The sequence below is a fragment of the Hevea brasiliensis genome, chromosome 4 (assembly GCF_030052815.1).
Source record: "Hevea brasiliensis isolate MT/VB/25A 57/8 chromosome 4, ASM3005281v1, whole genome shotgun sequence".
NCBI lineage: Eukaryota > Viridiplantae > Streptophyta > Magnoliopsida > Malpighiales > Euphorbiaceae > Hevea > Hevea brasiliensis.
Window position 1 is genome coordinate 101917656 of NC_079496.1, and position 23226 is coordinate 101940881.

General features: G+C 32.6%; 1 non-coding gene across 1 annotated transcript; it reads left to right on the forward strand.

Annotated features, from left to right (window-relative positions):
- Positions 1-22780: 22780 nt before the first annotated feature.
- LOC131179660 (small nucleolar RNA R71) lies at positions 22781-22887 on the forward strand. The gene has a single exon (XR_009148548.1). It is a non-coding gene; the product is annotated as a small nucleolar RNA R71 (small nucleolar RNA).
- Positions 22888-23226: the final 339 nt, after the last annotated feature.

Below are 23226 nucleotides of genomic sequence, written 5' to 3' on the forward strand. Positions count from 1 at the left end.
TTTTCTTAGTTTAGTTCCTATCTTTGGGATTAGGCTTTTGATTATAAATGCGTCTTTGGGTAGCAGCTAAAACACATAATTCAGACCTTTGTTCTCCATAAAAGACCTTTATTCTCCATTCTCTTTTTAGATTTCTTCTTTATTTTTCTTTATTTTTCTGTAAGCCATGAACATGAGTGGCTAAGTTTTTGATTCAGTTCAAAGGATTCAAGTTCTTTTACATGATTTGTGAGATCAGGTTCTTAATTTAAATTTATGTCTTTTTGAATATCTATTGTTTCTTGATTTCATTGTCTTCGATCTATTGAATGATTTGCTAAAAAGGCCTATTAGTTAATTGTTTAATGTGATCAATTGCTAGTTCATCTTCATAATTCGTAATTGTTGTGTAAGATTGAACGTGAGTGGCAATTAGGTTTTATTGATTATGATCCAAGTTTTCGATAATAACCTAAGGAAACAATAAGATGAATTAAATGGTTTATGCTTTATAAATCGTTGTTCAGCTTAACTACTTCCTGTTCTTAAAGCAGTTATTAATTTGATGAGGATTGCTTAATAATAATTTAGTTAATAATTAGAGTCAATAAGAGTGCTGGGCTCAAATTGATGAGTATAGGGAAGATAGGGGTTTTACCTCTCTATTTGATAAATCTACGTTAAGTATTCAATAAGGGATAACTGTATTTCTTTTGTCTATGATTGAATCAATGCATTGGAATGCGAATTACATTGAACTGAAGTTTGTTTAATTTGAGAGTTTCATATTTAATTTTAGTTTTTAATTTCTGATTTCTGATTTTTTCTTTGGACTGCGAATTACTACCCCCCCCCCCCTCCTAAAACCTTTATTTCTTTCTTTTTCCATTACACAAGTGCACGAAATTTAATAATTCAGTCTCTAGGGTTCGACCTGGATTTACCACTTACTGCATAAAATATTTTATAACTGGTAATTTCAGTTAATTTAAATGTTGGTGGATTCGACAACCATCACTTCTTCCAAAAATAATTGACATGTCCACAAAAAAAAAATTATTTTCCACATATTTGTATTTTCCACATAATATTAACAATTTCAATTAAACTTATCCAAAATTTACATAATAATTTTTTAACTGCAATACTCAAAATAATACATAATATTTTATTTTTTTCATACATTTTTTCACAATACTAATATTTTTATTACACCATATTATATTTACTAAGAATATTTTAAATTAAAATAATTATGAACTAACATAAAAATTAATACTACAAATAACTATATATATATATATATATATATATATATATATATATATATATATATATATATATATATATATATATATACACATTTTATCTAATGTATATATAATTTTATCAAAATTTTTACATAATATTTTTGTAACCACAATACTAAATATATTAGAGAATATTTTATTTATTTATTTATTTTTTTACAATATTAATACATTTATTACACCATATTTTTTGTACGCATAAATTTTTAAATTAAAACAATTATAAACTAACATAAAAATTAACACTATGCATAACTGAAAAATAAAATAAATATATATACATTTTATCTAATCATAAATTTTATATAATAATTTTCACCACAATTCTAAATTACATAATTTTTTATTTTTTTCATAAAATTTTTTCCCAACACTAATACATTTAGTACACCATATTTTATTTTACTCATAATTTTTTAAATTAACAAAAAACTAACATAAAAAGCAATTAACGCTAAAAAAAATAGCACTAGAACATACCTCACCACTGAGAGAAATTGCTTTTAAGTGGTGTGTCTATTTGAGTGAGTGAATTTGAGAGTGAGAGGAGATTTAAATAGGCTATGAGGGTTGCAGGGTTGGTGGGGAACAAGTGAATTTTTAAGAGTGTTTTAAAACCTGGTCGCTATATATATAAGCGTCCAACTTGTTTAGTCTAATCTAACCAGTGTTAGTTTTTTAAATGCAAATCTTAGTAGCATCCAATCAGTCTACATGCAACTTGGGTAGGTAAAGTAGTGAACTGGGCAAGCAAAGTAGTGAGCTGTTATCCATGGTAGTGTCCACCTACTGACCGCTACCCAAGGTATTGTCCAGCTAGCTAGCCGCTACCTAAGGTGGTGTCTAGCTAGTTAGTCGCTACCAAGGGTAGCGTCCAACTACCATACATGCAGACCATATAGCTAGACATTGGCCATGGTTACGTCTCACATGCATTGTATTATTTTTTGACTTTTCAAAGAATTTGTAAATTTTTTTAAATTTTCAAATAGATGGACACTATTAATAGTTGAGTCTACCACCCTCTCTCCCCCAGATCAGCAAATCCCACCCCCTTTTGGTAAAAACTTTTTTCAACTGCCACCTTTTGATAAAATGCCCATAATTTTCATGAATACCTTACCCATTGCCATCCCTAATGAAGGCATGGAAGCATGGATTTAAGGGCATTAGAGCATTGAATTTCAAAAATTACTTCTAGGGTTACATGTAACATGCAAATGAGTTAAGAACCTATATGACTTTTAATGGCCTCTAGCATACCAAAACATACTTTTGGCACACATAAGGAGTTCATTTGCCATTTAAGATTGAGAATTAACAATTAATTCATTAAACCCTAGCTAATAAAAGAATTTAATTCAACTAACCTCCAAGGCGCTAAATCAATCTTTCTTACCCCCTTTGGGTGCACCTAGGACTCCAAATGTTATTCCTCTAGCTTGTCCACCATAAGCACACCAATGGCAGCCCCAAAAGTGTCTTTAAAGCCTTACCAACCACTTGAACTTTGGGGTTTATGCTTTAATGAGGGTATAAGAATGTATAGGGGACTAGAAAATTTTTCTAGCAATTTTAATTCAAAGGAAATCAAGGTTTTCCTTTTGAATTAATGAAGAAATCAAGAAGAAGGAGAAATGGGCATCTTTGCCATCCAAGAAAAAGAAAAGAGGAAGAAGATGGTTTTCTTCTTCTTTCTTCATTTATATACATAAGACAAATTTACTTAAATGCTTGCCACATGTCATGCTAGGATTAAATCTTACTTTTAGAAGACTTAATCATATTAAGCCATTTATCAAAGCTAGATTTAATCTTCATTTAATCATCTTTTATGAATTAAAGACAAGTGGTAAGCTTGTATGGTGCCACGTGTCACCATGTGAAAAATCCAATTTGCTCTTATGTATAACATTGAATTCTCAACCCAAAATTATAATTTCTCCCTCAAATTAATTTATATCAAATAAAAATAACTTAATTAATTAATTTCCATTAATTAATCTTACAATTAAATTCATATTCAAACCTTTTAAATATAAATTTAATTTATATTATATATCCAATAACCTAGATTTGGTTTCAAGTCATGCTATGGACTTTGCAATCTCATTACAAACCAAACCTAATTAATTAATTAATTAAACTTTTTAATTAATCAATTAAATCACATTTTACTTGGTGATTAACTTGTGTAGGTGTGTGACTTACTAGGCTCATTACTAATTGGTAATGAGAAATGATATTATCTCTTAATATCATTAGAACTCTTTCTTACTGTAAATGATTTCTCTAAATTATTTTAGGCATCTCATAGACCATGGTTGACACCTAGCATAGTATGCCATGACCACCCAATCAGTAATAAGGAATACGTTAGATGAACCTTTAATCATATGTTACTATGCATTAAAATCTCTTCGTTACAAAATCCCAATTTTAGCTGGAGTCATGGTTAATGTCAAACTCCATATGCTATGAATGTTATGTTCTCTTTTAATTCTAATTCTTGATTTGTCAGACTTTCTTGTCAGAAACTCCTTTCTGACTAAGTCTATCTGTCCTCCCTAGGAACTTGAATTATCAAGAACAATTAAATGAACATAGGATTTTATCCCTATTTACTTAGGGTAATGGATCCCATCTTGATCAACACCTATCTCCATATATAACTAGTAGGAGCCAACACATGCCCATATACCCACACACAGTATTAGTATGAAAGCAGTATCAAACTCAAACTACCTATATACAAGATAAATGTGTTATCTCAGGTCAAAAGATTATATACACTGATATGATATATGACAATGCATTGACAAGAGTAAACTCCATGTGCTTGTCATAAGCGTCACTGGTTCGGCCTACTTATCATATATAAGCATCTATCATGTTTACTATGTGATATGAGACTCACCACTCTAACTTATTAATATCTCATACTAATACTTTGGGAACAAACATGATTATAATCTATCTGGATAAGTCATGTCCTTTGTGAAGTATCCTCAATTGTGAACCAATTTATTATACTTTGTGCTAGAAATACTGTCACTCATATTCTTAACAACTTAAGAATAGAATTTCTAATAAAATATCAATGAACCTTTTCAATTACACATAAATAGATTATATAAACAGAAAAGTATAATTGCTTTTTATTAATAAAATATGTAGAAGATATATACAAAATGATTTGCTCTAGGGCTTACTACTAACACCTAAAGGGAACCTACTCTCATTTAAGCACTCAAGTTTGTGTCATTTATCTGGTGCCCTCTTTTGTGCCTAAGAGATTGATTTATGACAACATCCTGATAGCTCATGAATTTCTTTAAAAAGAGAAAAGATGCTAGATGAGCATCAAGTTAGACATGAAACTCTCTCTCTCTCTCTCTCTCTCTCTCTCTCTATGTCTTTTGCCACATTCTTTCCTTCTATTTATGACTCACTCTACTTATTTTTATCTCTCCTTGAGTTTTTCTCCATTTCTCCCACTCCCTTCCCTTTCTCATTTCTCATTTTTGTCTCTCTTCTTATCTTTCTCTCCATTTCTCTCCCTCTCTTTCATCATTTTTGTCTCTCTTTCTTGTGTTTATCTCCATCTCTCTCCCCTTAATCATTTTTCTCTCCTTATATTTTTTTTAAAGAATTTCCCAAAATGCAAAACAAGGTGCAAGATTCACAAATAAAAAAATTAAAAAAATATAAACAAAAAATTTTAGTGTGGCGTTAGAACTAAGGATCATTAACTTGGCCATTGATGAGGTTGTGTGGATTAGCTAGAAAAGAAAATAGGGAAGGGAAGGGAAAAATTTTCAGAAGGAAAAAAATGATCAGAATTTGAAATGGGCATTAGGTTAATTAAATTTTTAGAGAAAAATACACTTAAGTACCTTTTACTTTTGCACTTTTAACATTTAGGGTCTAAACTTTTGTTTTTGCAATTTATGATATACATTTTAGCTTTTTGCACTTAGGTAACAAAATAAAAAACGACATTTAAATTGCTAATATGGCGTTGACCTGGCACTAACATCAAGCAGTCTTTAACGCCACATCATCTTTTCTTTTCTCATATCAACAACTAGTCAACCATTTTATATGTCATTAGTCACTTCATCCTAAGAGCTATCGGTGCAAAACCACATACCTTCTAATAGAAGTACTAATCATGGGGTATCTACATGTACTTTTTTTTTAAAAAACTTTAACAAACTTACTAAAATGTATAAAAGCATGATATAAATTTATATCCATTAATTTATTTGTCACTACAAATCACTCTTAATCTCTAGTAGCCACCATCAATTGTGTGCAACCAATGATAACCATGGACAATTATAGTCATCAATATTCAATATTTATATATATTTTCTCAAATTTAATAGTAAATTAGTAAAAATAAAGGTTTTTGAATTTAAATATTTTTATAGTATTATAAATATTTTTTAATATACTTTAAATAGTAAAAGTAAATTATTTTGTTAAAAAATATTTTATATATCAATAAATTATTTTCTAACAAACGACAGAATTGAAATAAGAAAATTACTTCAAAGTCTATACACTTTGTGCCCTAAGACTTCATTGATGAAACCTATGGACTATTCCATACAAATTTTTTCCCTTCATTTTTTCATTGAGAAGAACACTCTTCACAATAAACCTCACAATAGGGGGAAAAAAAGATTCCTTATAATCTATTCCCTCATGTTGTGCAAACCTTAGCTGCTATGCAAGATTGTATATCTCTTGATATTTCTATTAACTTTACACTTACTTTTGAGAACCCACTTAGCTTTATGTCCCATAGAAAAGTAAGTTCTCAAACTTTGTTTTGTATTCATCAACTACATCTCTTTTTCCATTGCTTTAATCAATTTTTCTTTAACAGGTTATAAAAGAGACTCATTTACATTCCTTAGCTCTTCTTTATCAAAAGTAACTATAAATACTTTCCCTTCAATCTCAAATAATGACATGAAATGCTTTTACAAATCATTCGTTGTAACTAAGATTGAGACATTAACTCATTAATGGGTATGTTACACACGCAGAATAGGAATCATCAAAAGACTCACTTTAAGGTGCAATGAGTTTTAGCTAAAATAAATTTATCGTTACTCAAATGGCTCCATGCTGAAGCAAATTCGGTTGAGTTTGTATAGTGAAAACAATCTAGCCTTGATATAAAGATAAGTCTTGACCTATCTCCCCTTGCCTTGGAAAATCTTTATATAAGAATGTGATATCATGTGATTCAAATTTTGTAAAACTTTCCTGTCTTTCTCATTAATAAACACATATCCTTTTGATTGTTTAGAGTATCTTAAAAATATATTTCTTTCCCTTTGGACTTATTTTTTTTTCATTTTTATAGATAGAATGGTGGCAAAGGCTACACAGGCCCAAGGTTTGTAAAAACTAAGTCTAGTTTACATATTGTCTATAACTCACATGAAATGGAAGTAACAGATTTAGAAGGCACTCGATTAAGTAGTGCATCACCCCAATAGTTAATTGGAAAATTTGCTTGATTCATCATTCACCTAACAATTTCTTGTATGGTTTTATTTTATCTTTTTGTAACATCATTTACTAAAAAAAAAGTGGTACTTTTAAGGTAGAATTAGCGACAGATTAAAATGTGTTGCTAATAATTCTAATTATTTACGAATTAACTATGGATTAGGAACGGACTTTTTTTAAAGTCATTAATGATGGGTCCACAATAAATTAGTGACGGATTTAGTGACATATTTAAATCTATCATTAATTTGTCGATAATTTTAATTTTAAAGCACTCGATCAAAATCCCTAATTTCATTGGTTTAATGCTTAATTTGCCTCGTGTACTAATTAAATACATTCAATTTAATCTATTTTTCTATTTTAATCTAAATTAATTTAGAATTTACAATTTAAACTCAATTTGGCCCAAAGTGAGAATAAAAAAGTACAAGAATTATGGGTTGAATTATATGAAGATTAATACTTAATTTGATCCTTATACTAATTAGATATGTTTAATTTAGCTCAATTTTAATTAATGGAAAGGAGAATCACTTGAAAATATTTTATTATTATTAAAAGACATAATATTTTAATTTAGTTAATTATATGAAAACATAAAATAATATTATATATATAATTAATTTAAATATTTATTTTAATTTATTTAATTTTAATAATATGAAAGTATAAAAAAATAATATTTTATTTATTTAATCATATGAAGGTGAGCTAAATTAGATATGCTCGATATAAAAGGAAAATTAAACATTATGCCTGACCTAAGATTTTCACAAGACCAAATTTATCTTAAACTCTAAAATAAATTTGATTCAAATTATACTATTATCATGTCACTTTCATTCTGTGCCTGTCTTCAGTAGCATTTGGGTCTGTCTTTCTTTCATTCTTCTCTCTCCCAACGTCACTCACGTCATCAGTACACCTTTGTCGTTGCCGTTGCTATTACTATCATCATTCACATCGTCGTCATCCCATCACCTTCTTCGTCTGTAACTGGTATGTTCCTCTCTCCATTTTCTGTGTGCTTCTCCTTTTTCTGTGAGTGTAACACCCCTATTTGCATAGCATGGTATATTTCACTATTCTGGTGACCAGTGTCGGTCCGGACAATTAAGAGGATTAGAACCACACTTAAGACAACTAGATAAGCCATAAATACAAATAATTAGTAATTGCCTATTAGTTAAGTATAAATAAGAAAAACAGAACATAAGAAGTTAAATAAGCCGAGAGTCATAGCGATGGGTGACATTATCATGAAGGACTGCGAGGTCGATTTAAACTCAAATTTCGAACAGTAAAATGTGATGCTGCGGTCCTTAGGACTATTGCGAACACAGTGGAAAAGAGAAAATCACAAAAAAGAATTGTTAAGCCAATCAAATAATTAGGTCAGGGAGCCGGAAGAAATATTGAATTATTTGCAAACCGGGTTGAACCGGCGAGGGGCAATTTGGTCAATTAACCCCGAGAGCTGACTCCTGACCTAACTATCAAATAAAATCAGAGAAAAGAAAATTTCAAAATTGAAAATTAAATTAAAGAACTAATAAAAAAATAAATAGAAAAATAAAAGGAAAATAAAAAAGGTGAAAAGGGATGACATCATGCATGATGCCATAAATATTATAATTAAAAATTAAATTTATGGTAATTTATGGTCTTCCATAAGACTAAAAACATAAAAGAAAAGAAAAAAAAAAAAGAGAAGTCATCTTCTTCATTGCCGTCACTCACCTCTCTCTCCCTCACCCTCACTTTCCTCCATTAAAGCTCATTTTGAGCTTGAAGAACCACTTGATCTAGCCATAAATCCCATAGTTCCCTTAATTAAACTTGGTCTTTTAGTCTTGAAAAGAAGATTGAGCAAGAAAGAAAGAAGAAAAGAAAGAAGAAATTGGGTTATTGAACTTCAAAGTTGAGGTAAGCTATTTACTTTGGAATTTTGAGTTTAATACATGTGTTTTTAGTTGAATAAACTTGGAAATATGCTTAAATGAAAAGAAAATTTTTGTTGAGGGACCATATGTGAATTCGGCTAGCTTGATGGGGTGTTGGATATGATAGTGTTTAGTTAAACGAAACATGAATTAGAGCTTAAATAAGGTTGAATATGTGATTAGTGTAATGATTTGATTAAGGAATTGATCGATGGCATGAACTAGGGTTTTGGCATCTAGGGTTTTGGAGACAAAAATGTGAAAATGTGTTAAATGGTGTGTTGGACTTAGTTTGAGGTGAGAAATGGTCATTTGTGACCAATTGGAGTGTGTTAGAAGTGTTGGAACCAAATGCAAATTCGGATTGCTTAGGGTCATACTGCAGGCAGCAGGACCAAGGTCCATTTCAGGGACCAAAACTAAAAATTTATAAGTCCAATTGGTGTGAGGCCAATTGGGAATGAAAAGACACAAAATGGAACATTTTTCATTAAGGAATCATGCCCAAAAAGTGACCAAAACCTAGTGAACAAATTGACCAAATCCGGATTTAGGCAACCTGACCTGTACAAAAATGACCAAATGAACAGTGTTTGTTCATTTGGCCATAACTTGGGCTAGGCAGGTCTAAATGACCTGAAATTTTACCAGTGAAAAGTTGAGATATAGACCTAAAACTTTCATGAAGAACACAAACAAAAAATTATGCCCTTAACTAAGTCATTTGGCCACCCAAATTTGGTAACCTAAAACTGCCAGAACCAGAATTTGCCCAGAAAATCTGAGTAAGTCTAATCCGGTAGCCATGATTCAAATGGCTATAACTTGAGCTACAAAACTCCAAATGGAGTGATTAAAAAAGGAGAATAAATTTAAGAAAATAAGGAATAATTTCTATGAAGAAACCTTAGCCAAATTCTAACAGCAACATGACCAATGGAACAGTATAAAACAGGACACCAAAACTGAAAATTGGCAATTTTGCTTAAAAGACTTAAGTTTTGAGAAAACAACCAAAACCAATAAAATTGGTGACCAAAATGTGGTATGTGAGTATAGTTGGACTTCCCATACCTTTTAGGCATAAGAAAGTCAATATTTTGACTTGAATAGTACTATGAATAGTAACCTCAACATGAAAGTATTCAAGAATGAAGTTTAAGCATAATGAGATTAATTATTGGAATTATTGTGAGGCAAAGATACTGAGACACTATAAATTTTGTGTTTTAGCTGAAAAAGACCCGCAAGGGACAAAAGACTGAGTTAAGGCCTAGAGGCGACTCACGTCAGGTTTGTGCACAATAAACCTTATTTAAGCAATTTATCATTGAAAAATTGATTTAGTACTCATTATGAGTTTAAGAACTTCTGTGTTGCCACTTTGTCAATGAAAATGTAATTTTGGAAATTGATTTGATTTTTGTATGCAATATTTGAATAAAATGTTTGAAATGGATTTCTGATTCACACTTAGCATGACAGTGCCTTATTATTCCTCCTCCATTTATGGGGTTGAGATCGATTATTTTCCTCCCTCTCTGGTTTACTAGTTGAGGTTGTAGATCGGATGAGTACTCATTAGCTAGCTAGCCACCTCCCTTATTGATTTCGATTAGTGGGGTTGTGGATTGCTTTGTTGTGGTGTACAACACGGCATTGATCGAAAATTTTGTGTCATGGCTTAAGTTGTGTATGAATTGGCAACACTGTGTTTATTAAATTATTTGACCAAGATTGTGCTATAATGAGTTTTGATAAATTGTGAAATGTAATTATGAAATATTCAAATTGTGAATTTGTCAAGGAATATTTTATGTACTGCATTTCAATTTTTATTATGCACTACTGAGTATTTTTATACTCAGCGATAGTTTATTTTGTTGTGGCAGATAAGGGCAAGGAGAAAATAGTAGAGTGAGCTGCTACTGAGATAGTGGACTTCACTGATCCTTTTTGTACGGGTATTTATTTATACCCTTGTAATTATTGGATGTAAATATTATAATGTTTTATCAATCAATGTAAAGTTGAGCAGTTGTATAATAAATTGTAATAATATTATTTTTGTATTTTATATCTGAAAATTAAACTTGTGAATGTAAATTAGCTTTATTGAAGGAAATGATAAAATATTTGAGATGATAAACTTGGATTAAATTGTGGAATTATTTTGAAGTGGTTTGATTTGAGAATTTTGAGTTGATTTGGGTTGGGAGTTGTGGAAAAATTTATTGGAAGTGTTTTTCTCAGGTATTTGAAGAACCGTTTTCTCAAAATAAAAACGGCACTCTGCCGAAATTTTTATAAAATTTGCAAAAAAATAAAATGGGCAAAAGTTTTAACTAGTTTTGAAACTTCAATCAAATGATTTTAATTCCTACCAAAACGCTCATCACTTCCAAAATGTAAGAAAATGGTTTTAAAATCCCTTGTAGTGTACTTAATGAATTATCGGTAGGTGAAGATCGGTAGTTCATTAGGTATTCTACGGGATCATATTATGCCTTACAGTGGGGTAAGGTGTGACAGTGAGACTGAGAGTATGTAGACAATACTCATTCCCAAACTGCTCATTGATGACAAGAAGCTATGCATCTAACAGTAAGGTTATTTTCGAAGACCCTGAAGTGCAGGAGTTGATTGTAAACCTTTAATAGAAAGGTAATGTGCTTTATAAAAAGCCCCTTTTGGAAATTTATGTATTGTATAATTTATGGGAACTGTGGATTGCCGTTGTGTACCCATGGAATTGAAAACCAGAGCCATAAGAGACCTCTTATCCTCTTTATATGCCATTATATTTAATCTTGTTTTGAGGTCACAGTTTGCTTTTATTAGTTTACTACGAAGGCCTACCGGCTAGCAAAATTATTGATATTTTGTAGTTAACTGATCTAATATTCGCTAAAAATAGCCGTTAGTGTAAAAAGAGTGGTTACTTTTTATGAACTAGTCCTTAACCTCTAGATAAGAGAGAGATAGTGTTTTGATTGGGTTAGAATACTAAGTGCTTATTTGGCATTGAATTTGGAGGTTAAAACTATTTTTCTAAATAAAAAGTTAAAAAAAGTAGTTTGAAAAAAGTTATTTTTTTATTTTAGTGTTATTTTGATTAAAACTTATTAAACTTAATTTTAAATTATTTTTTAATAATATCTAACTAGTATATTTAAAAAAATGATTTTCTCAATAGTAGTTTCAACAATAATGCCAAACATACCCTAAATGCTATTTTAAAAGTTATTGTTAGAATTATGACTCAAAATCCTAGTAAGATTTGAAGAAACCTTTTTCTAATTTGAGTTCAAAAAATATTTCTCAATAGGATAGAGGAATATTTTCTATATAGAGTAGAATTATTGTTTTAGTGTTATTCCTAAATTGAGTGAGACTGCTAATCAGATTAGGATTGAGGGAATTAACACTATAAATAGGAGAATGGTAGAAAAGGTTATTTGGCTTTCAGCTCATTGAGTGAGGCTGTCGCCTATTGCAGAGAGGGGCCTTGCCAATTGCTGCGAATTTGGCTCTGCCCATTAATGAGGGGCTTTTGCCCATTGTAGAGGAAAGAGGCTTCGGCCTAAGGTAGAGAAAGGACATAGAATTCAAGAGGAAGGGATTCTTGTCCATTGGTGAGGGGGCTCTTGCCCATATAGTTGAAGACACCTTTTGTGGTGTAGTGTTATAATAGTAAACATATTAAGTTATATCTAGAGGAGATTAAGAGGGACTAACTAATGTATTTATTATGAGCAGATTGATGTAGTATGGGTTCTCTTGGGTGTAATTGGATTTATGGGTAGTATAGTTCTGAGCTTGTAATTGATGATTATTTATTTGTTAATAGTGGAAGATGGCATGCCCGTGGATATAGCCCTATGTTGAGAGGGTGAACCATGTAAATATTAGTATTTTATGTGTTTATTTTATTTCTTTACAGTTTGCATGCTTCTGTAGTATACAACAAATTGGTATCAGAGCATGGAGTGATCTTAGTGAGTTTGGTTGAACATGGAGCTGCTGTGATGTGTAAAAGTAGCACATGCAATAATGGTGATGATGGAGAGTTGAAATTGAAGTGGAGCTCTTGATGCAAAATCAAGAAAATTGATGACGCGAAAATTTTTGAAGAAAGAAGCAAGTTACACCCAAGATGAAGATTGGAGAGATTGATGATTTGAAGGGTTCAAGCTCAAGCATAGAGATGTGATGATTGAAGGCAGCCAAGAATTTGAGGTATGAAATAGTTGATGGATTTTGAGTCAAGGTGGAAATTATTAGAATTATGACTCAAAATCCTAGTAAGATTTGAAGAGACCTTTTCCTAGTTTGAGTTGGAGAAATATTTCTCAATAGGATAGAGGAATATTTTCTATATAAAGTAGAATTCTTGTTTTAGTGTTATTCCTAAATTGAGTGAGATTCCTAATCAAATTAGGATTGAGGGAATTAACACTATAAATGGGAGAATAGTAGAAAAGGTTATTTGGCTTTCAGCTCATAGAGTGAGGCTGTCACCTATTACAGAGAGAGGCCTTGCCAATTATCGCGGATTTGGCTTTACCCATTAATGAGGGGCTTTTGCCCATTACAGAGGAGAGAGGCTTCGGCCTAAGGTGGAGAAAGGACATAGAATTCAAGAGGAAGGGATTCTTATCCATTGGTGAGAGGGCTCTTGCCCATATAGTTGAAGACAACTTTTATGGTGTGGTGTTGTAATAGTAAATATATTGGATTATGTCTAGAAGAGATTGAGAGGGACTAACTAATGTATTTATTATGAGCAGTTTGATGTAGTATGGGTAGGGGAGAGCATTTGGTCGGTTCGGTTCTGAACCAAACCAAATACAAAAAATCAAAAAATCGAATCTCTTAAAAATGTAAACCGAACCAAACCGATCATTTAAGGATAACCGAACTGAATCAAACCGAAAAATATCGGTTCAGTTCAGTTCAGTTCTGTTGTATTAAACTGAAAATATTAGAATTTTTATTCTTTGGGCTGGGTGCACTTTTAGTAATTTCTTGATTTGGATAACAATATTTTCTTCTAACCGGGTTATTGTAAACCACCAGTTGTCCAATTATCCACTCTTAGTGCTTTTGAAACCATAGAGAAGAAAATATGAAACCTATATAGAAACTCGTGCTGATAATGTGTTATAAAATAAGATAAAACTAAGTAAATAATAGAAGAGAAAAGATTAAGAGAAATTAAAATTTCTTATTGATTGTCAAGTGTATAAAACATTACATATAATGCCTCTACTTATAGGCATACATGAGTAGATAAAGAGTTCACAATTAATAAAGTACTTAATGAAGTACATTGAACTCATGAAGAGAAAATGAAGAGTTAAGAATCCTAATGGACATCCATCATGCATATATTCTTAACAAATTGTATATTTTTTGTGAAGTTTGAAACAAACTTTCGAGTCCATTTAAAATCCATTTCAAAATTGTGAAAATTACTGCTCCTCTGCTTTCTTCTTTCTCATTTGTGTCTTCTCCCAAAATACCTAAATCCCTTGCTCTCTCTCACTCTAAATCTCTATCCATCTATCATGCTCACTCGCTCTCACACTCTAAATCTCTCTCCATTTCTCACACTCACTCTTACAGCTCAGTTCATAGCTCACAGTCTATCTTTTTGAGTCTTGAAGCTCTCTCAGTTGTAGCTCACTCTCGGTCTCTCTCTTATGTTCAATCTCACAGTTACAATGTAATGTTAGGTTAATTTATCTTTCAGTTTTTCGCTTTAATGGTTTTTCAATTGCATAGTTTAATTAAGGTATCATTTAAGGTAGATGTAATATTATTCTATTACATTAGGGTTGTAAAAGCCTTATTAGATTAGTTTTCATAGTTGATTTAGTTTTGGAATCATTGATGACATCATATAGGGCTTTGGACTTTTAACTCCTATGTTAAAAAATGGGGACTGTGGTATGTATTTCTTTGGGTTTGCTTGCTAATTTTGAGCAAAATTTCTACCATGATTGATTGGTTGTTTTTGATTTTGAAAGTATGATATTCTAGGTAGTTTTATGATGTTGTATAAAGTAAATTTGTGTATGGAATTAGGCTTGTGGGGATGGCTAATTATTTGTTTTTGCATCTTTTCTATATATGGTTAATTATTTTTTCCAAATAGTGTAATTAATTAATGACTAAGAATTGGTTTGAGTGAAACCATGATAATAAAAGTAACAATGGACAAGTAAATCCAAAAATAACATATATTGTAAAGAAGCCAACTCTTGGAATGAGGTAGGAATATGGCCAATTAACTTGTTGAAACTCAAGTCCCTGCCATAACAATTTTGTCCCAATTAGGCAGTAGCAGGATGGAATTAAGAAACTTCATAGATGAATGAAAGGAAAACAAAAATTGTTTACTATCAATAAATTAAGACAGTGATTGGAAGTTTAAATTAATAAGTAGATCAATATTAGAAAAACTAAAGTACAAGTATTTCAATGTTTTACTTTGATGTCAAAGTGACTTGTAGTAGTTTAAACTTAGAAAATGCGCGAAGCTATTATGGAATTTGTCCTTAAATTAGGCACTTTCTCAAGAACCTGCAACCAAAATGGATAGTACTGGAAAACTGTAAGGGGGGGGGGGGGGGGGGGAACTACTCTTAGGAAATCAAGATATATAAGAATCTTACATGTACTTTGATGGTTGTCGATTCCACTAGAAATTAAATTAACTGAAATTACCAGTTATAAAATATTTTCTGCAGCAAATGGTAAATCCAGGTCGAACCCTAGAGACTGAATTACTAAATTTTGTGCACTTGTGTAATGGAAAAAGAAACAAAGGTTGGGGGGGGGGGGTTTAATTCGCAGTCCAAAGAAGAAATAAGAAATCAGAAATTAAGAACTAAAATTAAATATGAAACTCTCAAATTAAACAAACTTCAGTCCAAAGTAATTCGCATTCCAATGCATTGATTCAATCATAGACAAAAGAAACACAATTATCTCTTATTGAATACTTAACGTAGATTTACCAAACAGCGAGGTAAAATCTCTAACTTCCCTATACTCATCAATTCGAGCCCAGCACTCTTATTGACTCTAATTATTAACTGAATTGGTATTAAGCAATTCTCATCAAATTAAGAACTGATTTAAGAAAAGGTAGTAGTTAAGCTGAACAACAATTTATAAAACATAAATTATTTAATTCACCTTATTGTTTCCTTTCGTTATTATTGAAAACTTGGATCATAATCAATAAAACCTAATTGCTACTCACGTTCAATCTTACACAATAATTACGGATTATGAAGATGAACTAGCAATTGATCACATCAAATAATTAACTAATAGGCTTTTTTAGCAAATCATTTAATAGATCAAAGACAATGTAATCAGAAAATAATAGATATTAAAAAAGACATAAATTAAATTAAGAACCTGGTCTCATAAAACACGCATAAGAACTAGAATCTCTTGAACTGAATTAAAAACTTAGCCACTCATATTCATGATTTACAAAAAAATTGAAGAAAAATAAAGAAGAAATCTAAAAAGAGAATGGAGAATGAAGGTGTTTTTGAGGTCGAGAGGTTGCTGAATGGTGTCTTGTGTCGGCTGTTGCCTCTTTAATTTATAATAAATGGCTTAGGGTTAGGTTTTTAAAGTCTCTGTCAAAAACTACAACTGAAGCAAAATCAAGAAACTGATTGTCGACGGATACATAGCTCGTGTATCACTACATGGCCCAGGGCCGTGTAACTTACTGGAGCTGAATGGGTATGTCTTGTATTGGCACAGAAGGTTATGCGGGTCTCCAGAATTTACACGGGTCAAGTTACATGGCCCGTGTACTTTGTTTCTTCCTCGGTTCTCTAGATTTCTTCTGGCAGAATGTTACACGGGTCTCTGGTTGTGCTTACACGACCCGTGTAATTTGTATTAATAACGCTTCTCAATCCTTTGACCTTTCCAAGCTTCCTTCCACACTTCTATGCTCTGGAACTTACCAAAACCCTGAAAAATACAGCAAAAGTCAAATTAATGCCAATGCTAAAAATTTCTCCATTTAACATAATTATTTCAACAACTCTCTAAACATATGCCTAATAGATAATTATACTTTAATCAACTGAATTAGGCATAAAGATATCCTAGAAACACTAAATGTGATGGAAGTAAAATTAATAAATTATGCACTTATCAAATTTCTCCACACTTATTCTATGCTTGTCCTCAAGCATGACTTAAACTCTCAATCAACTCCACTTAGAAGTTCACTTAACTTCACCCTATCACAACATTCTCTAACAAAAGATTACAAGTTTGAAAGAAGAGGCAAGTAAGGTAATAACCATCACAACAAATTCCATCAACACCATACCAATATATCAACAATCTTCTAACATAAAACAAAAGGCTTGAAATCAATTAAGCTTACACAATTAAAGTTTCATAAAATTTTAAATCAATACATACCAAAACACAAGGTTAATTTATCAAGACACAACAATTATAGCACTTTACAATTCTTAAGGGAGATAAAAATGCCCTTTTTTTTATTTGAAATTGGTACTTCTCTCTTGTCACAGTTATTTTTTTTTATTTTAACAGTCACCTTTAGAAAAGTACCTTGCTCATATCCTAGCTAGCTTTTGGCCTGAGAATCGACATAGGGTTCATGAAGACCCCTGGTTACTTTGCTTAACTAAAATAGCGAAGTAATTTTCAAGTTCAACCTTTTATTTCCCCTAATTGATGCATCTACATATTATAAAGTGCCTTGATAGATTAAACAAAGTTTTGAAATATGCATGACACTAGTTTAAAGCACACATAACTAATCATTTCACCATTAAATCAAGCCTAAATGATTTATACAGGAAAAAAAATTACTCTATGGTATGGAGAAGAGGGAAAATCCATCATTAAAGTTACTATTACCTTGCCTAAAATCTCAAAAATTCAACCTAAAGTAGAAAAGTCATTTCAAGGACAAAGCACTTCTCTTCGAGAGTTAATATAGAATCATGAATCAAGCTTATGAGAACGATTTATTTTTTTTTTTATATATTTTTTTTGAAATCAAATTTCTCCTCTCCCACACTTAAAACTTACATTGTCCCCAATGTCAAGCCCAAATGTAAAAGAAAAGGGAAAAAAATAAATCAAAGAAAATAAAATAAGATAAGGAAAAGAAAACAAATCTGATTGGGGCCAACAAGCCACCCATGGGTTGCCTCCCAAGAAGCACTTCAGTTTATCGTCGTTAGCTCGACATGGCAAAGCTCCTTAATCCACATAAATTGGGTTTCTCAATTTGAGCTCCTCCACTGTATGCTCCTAAAACCCCTCATAAAATGGCTTAAGTCTATGACCGTTGACCTTGAATACTTTATTAATTCCTAAACTTTGAATTTCAACTGCTCCATAAGGAAACATATTAGTAACAACAAAGGGTCCAATCCAACGAGAACGCAACTTACTAGGCATTAGCTTCAATATGGAATTATACAATAAAACTTTTTGTCCATCCATAAACTGCTTCCTTAGAATTAGTTTGTCATGGAATGCCTGGGTCTTTTCTTTATAAATCTTAAAATTCTCATAAGCCTCAAGTCAAATTTCCTCTAATTCCTGCAATTGTAATTTTCTTTCCACACCAGCAGTATCCAAATCCAAATTACAATGTCTAACAGCCCAATAAGCCTTATGTTCTAACTCAACAGGAAGGTGACACAACTTACCAAATATCAATCTGTATGGGGACATACCTATTGGTGTCTTATCAGCAGTCTTGTAAGACCACAAAGCATCATTAAGTTTAAGGCTCCAATCTTTTCTATTTGGCTTCACTGTTTTTTCCAAAATAGACTTGATCTCTCTGTTAGACACCTATGCTTGCCTACTTATTTGAGGATGATAAGCTGTAGATACTCTATGGAAAATACCATATCTCCTTAATAATGCCTCAACAGTTCTATTACAAAAATGTGTGCCCCAGTCACTGATCAAAGCTCTAGGAACTCCAAACCTGCTAAAAATATTTAACTTGATAAAACCTACAACAGCTTTAGAATCATCAGTCCTGGTGGCTTTGGCTTCAACCCATTTCGAAACATAATCAATAGCAAGTAATATATAAACAAAGCCAAAAGAAGAAGGAAATGGTCCCATAAAATCAATACCCCACACATCAAAAATCTTACAAACAAGTATTGGATTCTGAATCTTCTCATTCCTATGGGTTAAACTTCCTGTTTTTTGACATTGTTCACAATTTTTGCAAATCAAATATAAATCACGAAATATAGTAGGCCAGTAAAAACCACAATCTAATATTTTTTTACCTGTTCTCTTGGGTCCAAAATGACCCCCACATGCATAGGCATGATAAAAAGCAAGAATAGATTGAATCTCATTATCAGAAACACATCTCCTAATAATTTGATCTGAACAAAATTTCCACAAATACAGGTCATTCCACACATAATATTTAGCCTCACTTTTCAATTTCTCTTTCTTAGCTCTATTCAAATCAAAAGGCACAACCTTAGTAACTAAATAATTCACCAAATCAGCATACCAGGGGTCATACCTTGCAATTTAAATAACTGCTCATCAGGAAAAAGTCCCTGTAAAGGAACTTGCTCTTCTTGTGTCACTAACCTGCTCAAATGATTTACTACCAGGTTCTCAGCTCCTTTCTTATCCTTGATTTGAAGATCAAATTCTTGCAGTAGAAGGATCCATCTAATCAACCTTGGTTTTGCTTCCTTCTTTGCCAAGAGATACTACAACGCTGCATGATCAGAGAAGATAATTATTTTAGAACCAAGAAATATGATCGAAATTTATCTAAAGCAAAAACTATAGCCAAAAACTCTTTTTCGGTCGTAGAATAATTGCGCTGAGCTGAATTGAGTGTTCTAGATGCATAATAAATCACATGAAAGAGCTTCCCAACACGCTGCCCTAAAACTGCTCCCACTGCATAATTACTTGCATCACACATAATTTCAAACTGTGTAATCCAATTAGGAGCCTGGATAATAGGGGTGATGTCAATGCAGATTTCAATTTGTCAAAAGCCTTCTTGCACTCTTCACTAAACTCAAAAGAAACATCTTTTTGCAAGAGTCTAGACAAAGGCAATGCTATCTTAGAGAAATCCTTAATAAACCTGCGATAGAAACCTGCATGACTAAGAAAAGAGCGTACTTTCCTCACAGTTGTGGGGTAGGGTAAGTTCACAATTAAATCAATTTTTAGATTTATCCACCTCAATACCCCTATTAGAGACAACATGACCCAAAACAATCCCCTGTTCCACCATAAAATGACACTTCTCATAATTCAGAACAAGATTTTTCTCAATGCATCACACAAGAACAGAAGTCAAATGATGTAAACATGCATCAAATGAATCACCATACACAGTAAAATCATCCATGAACACCTCAGTGTAACTATCAATGTAATCTGAAAATATGCTCATCATGCATCTCTAAAATGTGGCAAGTGCATTACAAAGCCCGAAGGGCATCCTTCTAAAAGCAAAACTTCCAAAAGGGCAAGTGAAGGTAGCCTTCTCTTGATCCTCTGGTGCAATCACAATTTGATTATATCCAGAAAAGCCATCGAAAAAGCAGAAATAAGACTTACCTGCTAACCGCTCAAGCATCTGATCAATGAATGGCAATGGGAAGTGGTCCTTCCTTGTTGTTGAATTCAGCTTGCGGTAGTCTATGCACATTCGCCATCCACTCTGAATCCTAGTTGGAACCAGTTCATTATCTTGATTTGCTACCACAGTGACTCTTGATTTTTTTGGCACTACTTGGACTGGACTCACCCATTTACTGTTTGAAATTGGGTAAATAACTCCTGCATCCAGTAGCTTCAAAATCTCCTTCTTCACAACCTCCATCATCTGTGGGTTCAACCTCCTTTGAGCTTCTCCACTTGGTTTAGCATCATCTTCCAGTAAAATCCTGTGCATGCACACTGATGGACTTATACCTTTGATATCAGCTATTGTCCATCCAATTGCTTCCTTGTGTACCCTTAGAACCCTAATCAATCTTTCTTCTTGAATCTTTGTCAAATTGCTTGAGATGATAACTGGAAGTGTCTCACTGTCTCCCAAGTAAACATACTTCAAATGCTCAGGTAAAGGCTTGAGTTCAAGAACTGGTGCCTACACCATAGAAGGTAACAATTTTGTGTGAGATACAGGTAAGTCGATCTTTAATACTCCATACCTTTTTGGAATAGGAGGTAATGACTGCAATGCCATTACTGCATCTTGAACCTCTACACTTAATGACTGATTGGTACTGACTTCTTGAATTCCTTAACTAATCACCACTTCTAACTCATTCTCCATGCTTAACTCAAAAACTTCCTGCACAAATGTATCAACAACATCAATAGAAAAAACAAAATGGTCATCAACAGGATACTTCATGGCATTAAAGATATTAAATTTGACAGTCTCTCCATCAAACTCCATAGTTAAGGTACCATCATCCACATTAATTTTTGTCTAGGCAGTTTTTAGGAAAGGTCTTCCAAACAAAATCAAAGCTGACTTTGATGTGGGAACACTATCCTCCATATCTAAAATGTAAAAATCTGCAGGAAAAAACAATTCTCCAACCTGCACCAACACATCCTCAACTACTCGCAATGTGTAAGCATTAGAACGATCAGCTAATTGAATAATGACACTGGTTTCTTTCAAAGGTCCCAAATTTAAAGTTTGAAAAAATGAATTTGACATAACATTAATAGATGCTCCTAAATCTACCATTGCACGTTCAAATTTAGAATCACCTATTTTGTAGGGAATAGAAAATGAACCTGGATCCTTACACTTAGGGGGTAATTTTTGTTGAATCAATGCCGACACATTTTCCCCCACACTGATCTTCTCATTATTCCTCAACTTGCGCTTTGTAGTGCATAGTTCCTTAAGGAATTTAGCATACCTGGGAACTTGTTTGATTGCATCAAGTAAAGGTATATTCACCTCTCCCTTCCTGAAAGTCTCCAAAATTTCTTTCTCTTGTTCTTCTTTCTTAGTCTTAACCAACCTGTAAGGAAATGGAGGAAGAAGAGAATTATTAACCTTATTTAGTTTAGGTTTAGTATTTACCTCAACTTTAGGAACTTCAGACTCTTTTGCTCCTCGCTTCTTCTTTTTCATTTCCTCATGTGGAGTCTGGTTATCAACTTCTTTCCCACTCTACAACAGTATAGCACTTGCATTTTCTTTGGGATTCATGACTGTTTGTGATGGAAGCTTTCCAGAACCTTGAGCTTCAAGTTTGCTCACAGATGAAGCTAACTGACCAATCTGCCTCTCTATATTTTGAATGCTATTTCTGGTCTCCTGTTGAAACTGTTGTGTATTATTAGCCCAAGCCTTAACAATTTCATCAAGTGATATACCTTGATTTGAGGGAGGCAGAGGTGGAGGTGGAGGTGGTTGATTCACTTGTGGTCTTTGCTGCTGGTATCAATTTTGCACCGGTTGATTCCCATAACTCAAATTGGGATGATCTCGCCATCTTGGATTATAAGCCATCTTGGATTATAAGTACTAGAAAAGGGATCATACCTGCGTTGTGGCTGTCCATAATTTCCTACTATATTAGCATGTTGCATTGATTTATCCTCTTGTAATGCAGGACACATGTCAGTACATGACCCAAACCCGAACAAATTCCACATACCTTAACTGTTTGCATGTTCACTACAGCCAACTGCCTCACAAAAGAAGTTAAATCAGAAATTTATTTCTCAAGGTTAGATGTACTTACCTCATTAACCTTCATCGGTGTGTGAACCATTCTCACTCCAAACTGTTGAGAGTTTGCTACCATGTTAGTAATCAGCCTCCTTGCTTCATCTGGTGTCTTGTTAACCAAAGCTCCTCCACTAGCAGCATCTATCATACTGCGGTCCATTGGTAGAAGTCCCTCATAGAAATACTGAATCAGAAGCTGTTCACTTATTTAATGATGGGGACAACTTGCACACAGTTTCTTAAATCTCTCCCAATACTCATACAAGTTCTCTCCATTGTACTTCCGGATGCCATAAATTTCTTTTCTTATGTTGGCAGCACGGGAAGCAGGAAAATACTTCTCTAGAAATATCTGCTTTATCCCATTCCATGAGTTGACAAATTCAGAAGGAAGGTAATACAACCAATCCTTAGCCGTGCCTTCCAGTGAGAAAGGGAAAGCTCAAAGCTTGATTTAATCCTCTGAAACTCCTTGAGGTTTCATGCTAGAAGACACAACATGAAATTCTTTTAAATGCTTATGTGGATCCTCACCTGCCAGACCATGAAACTTAGGCAACAAATGGATTAGTCCAGATTTCAACTCAAAAGCAACATTTAAAGTAGGGTATTGAATACATAAAGGCTATTGGTTTAGATCAGGAGTAGCCAA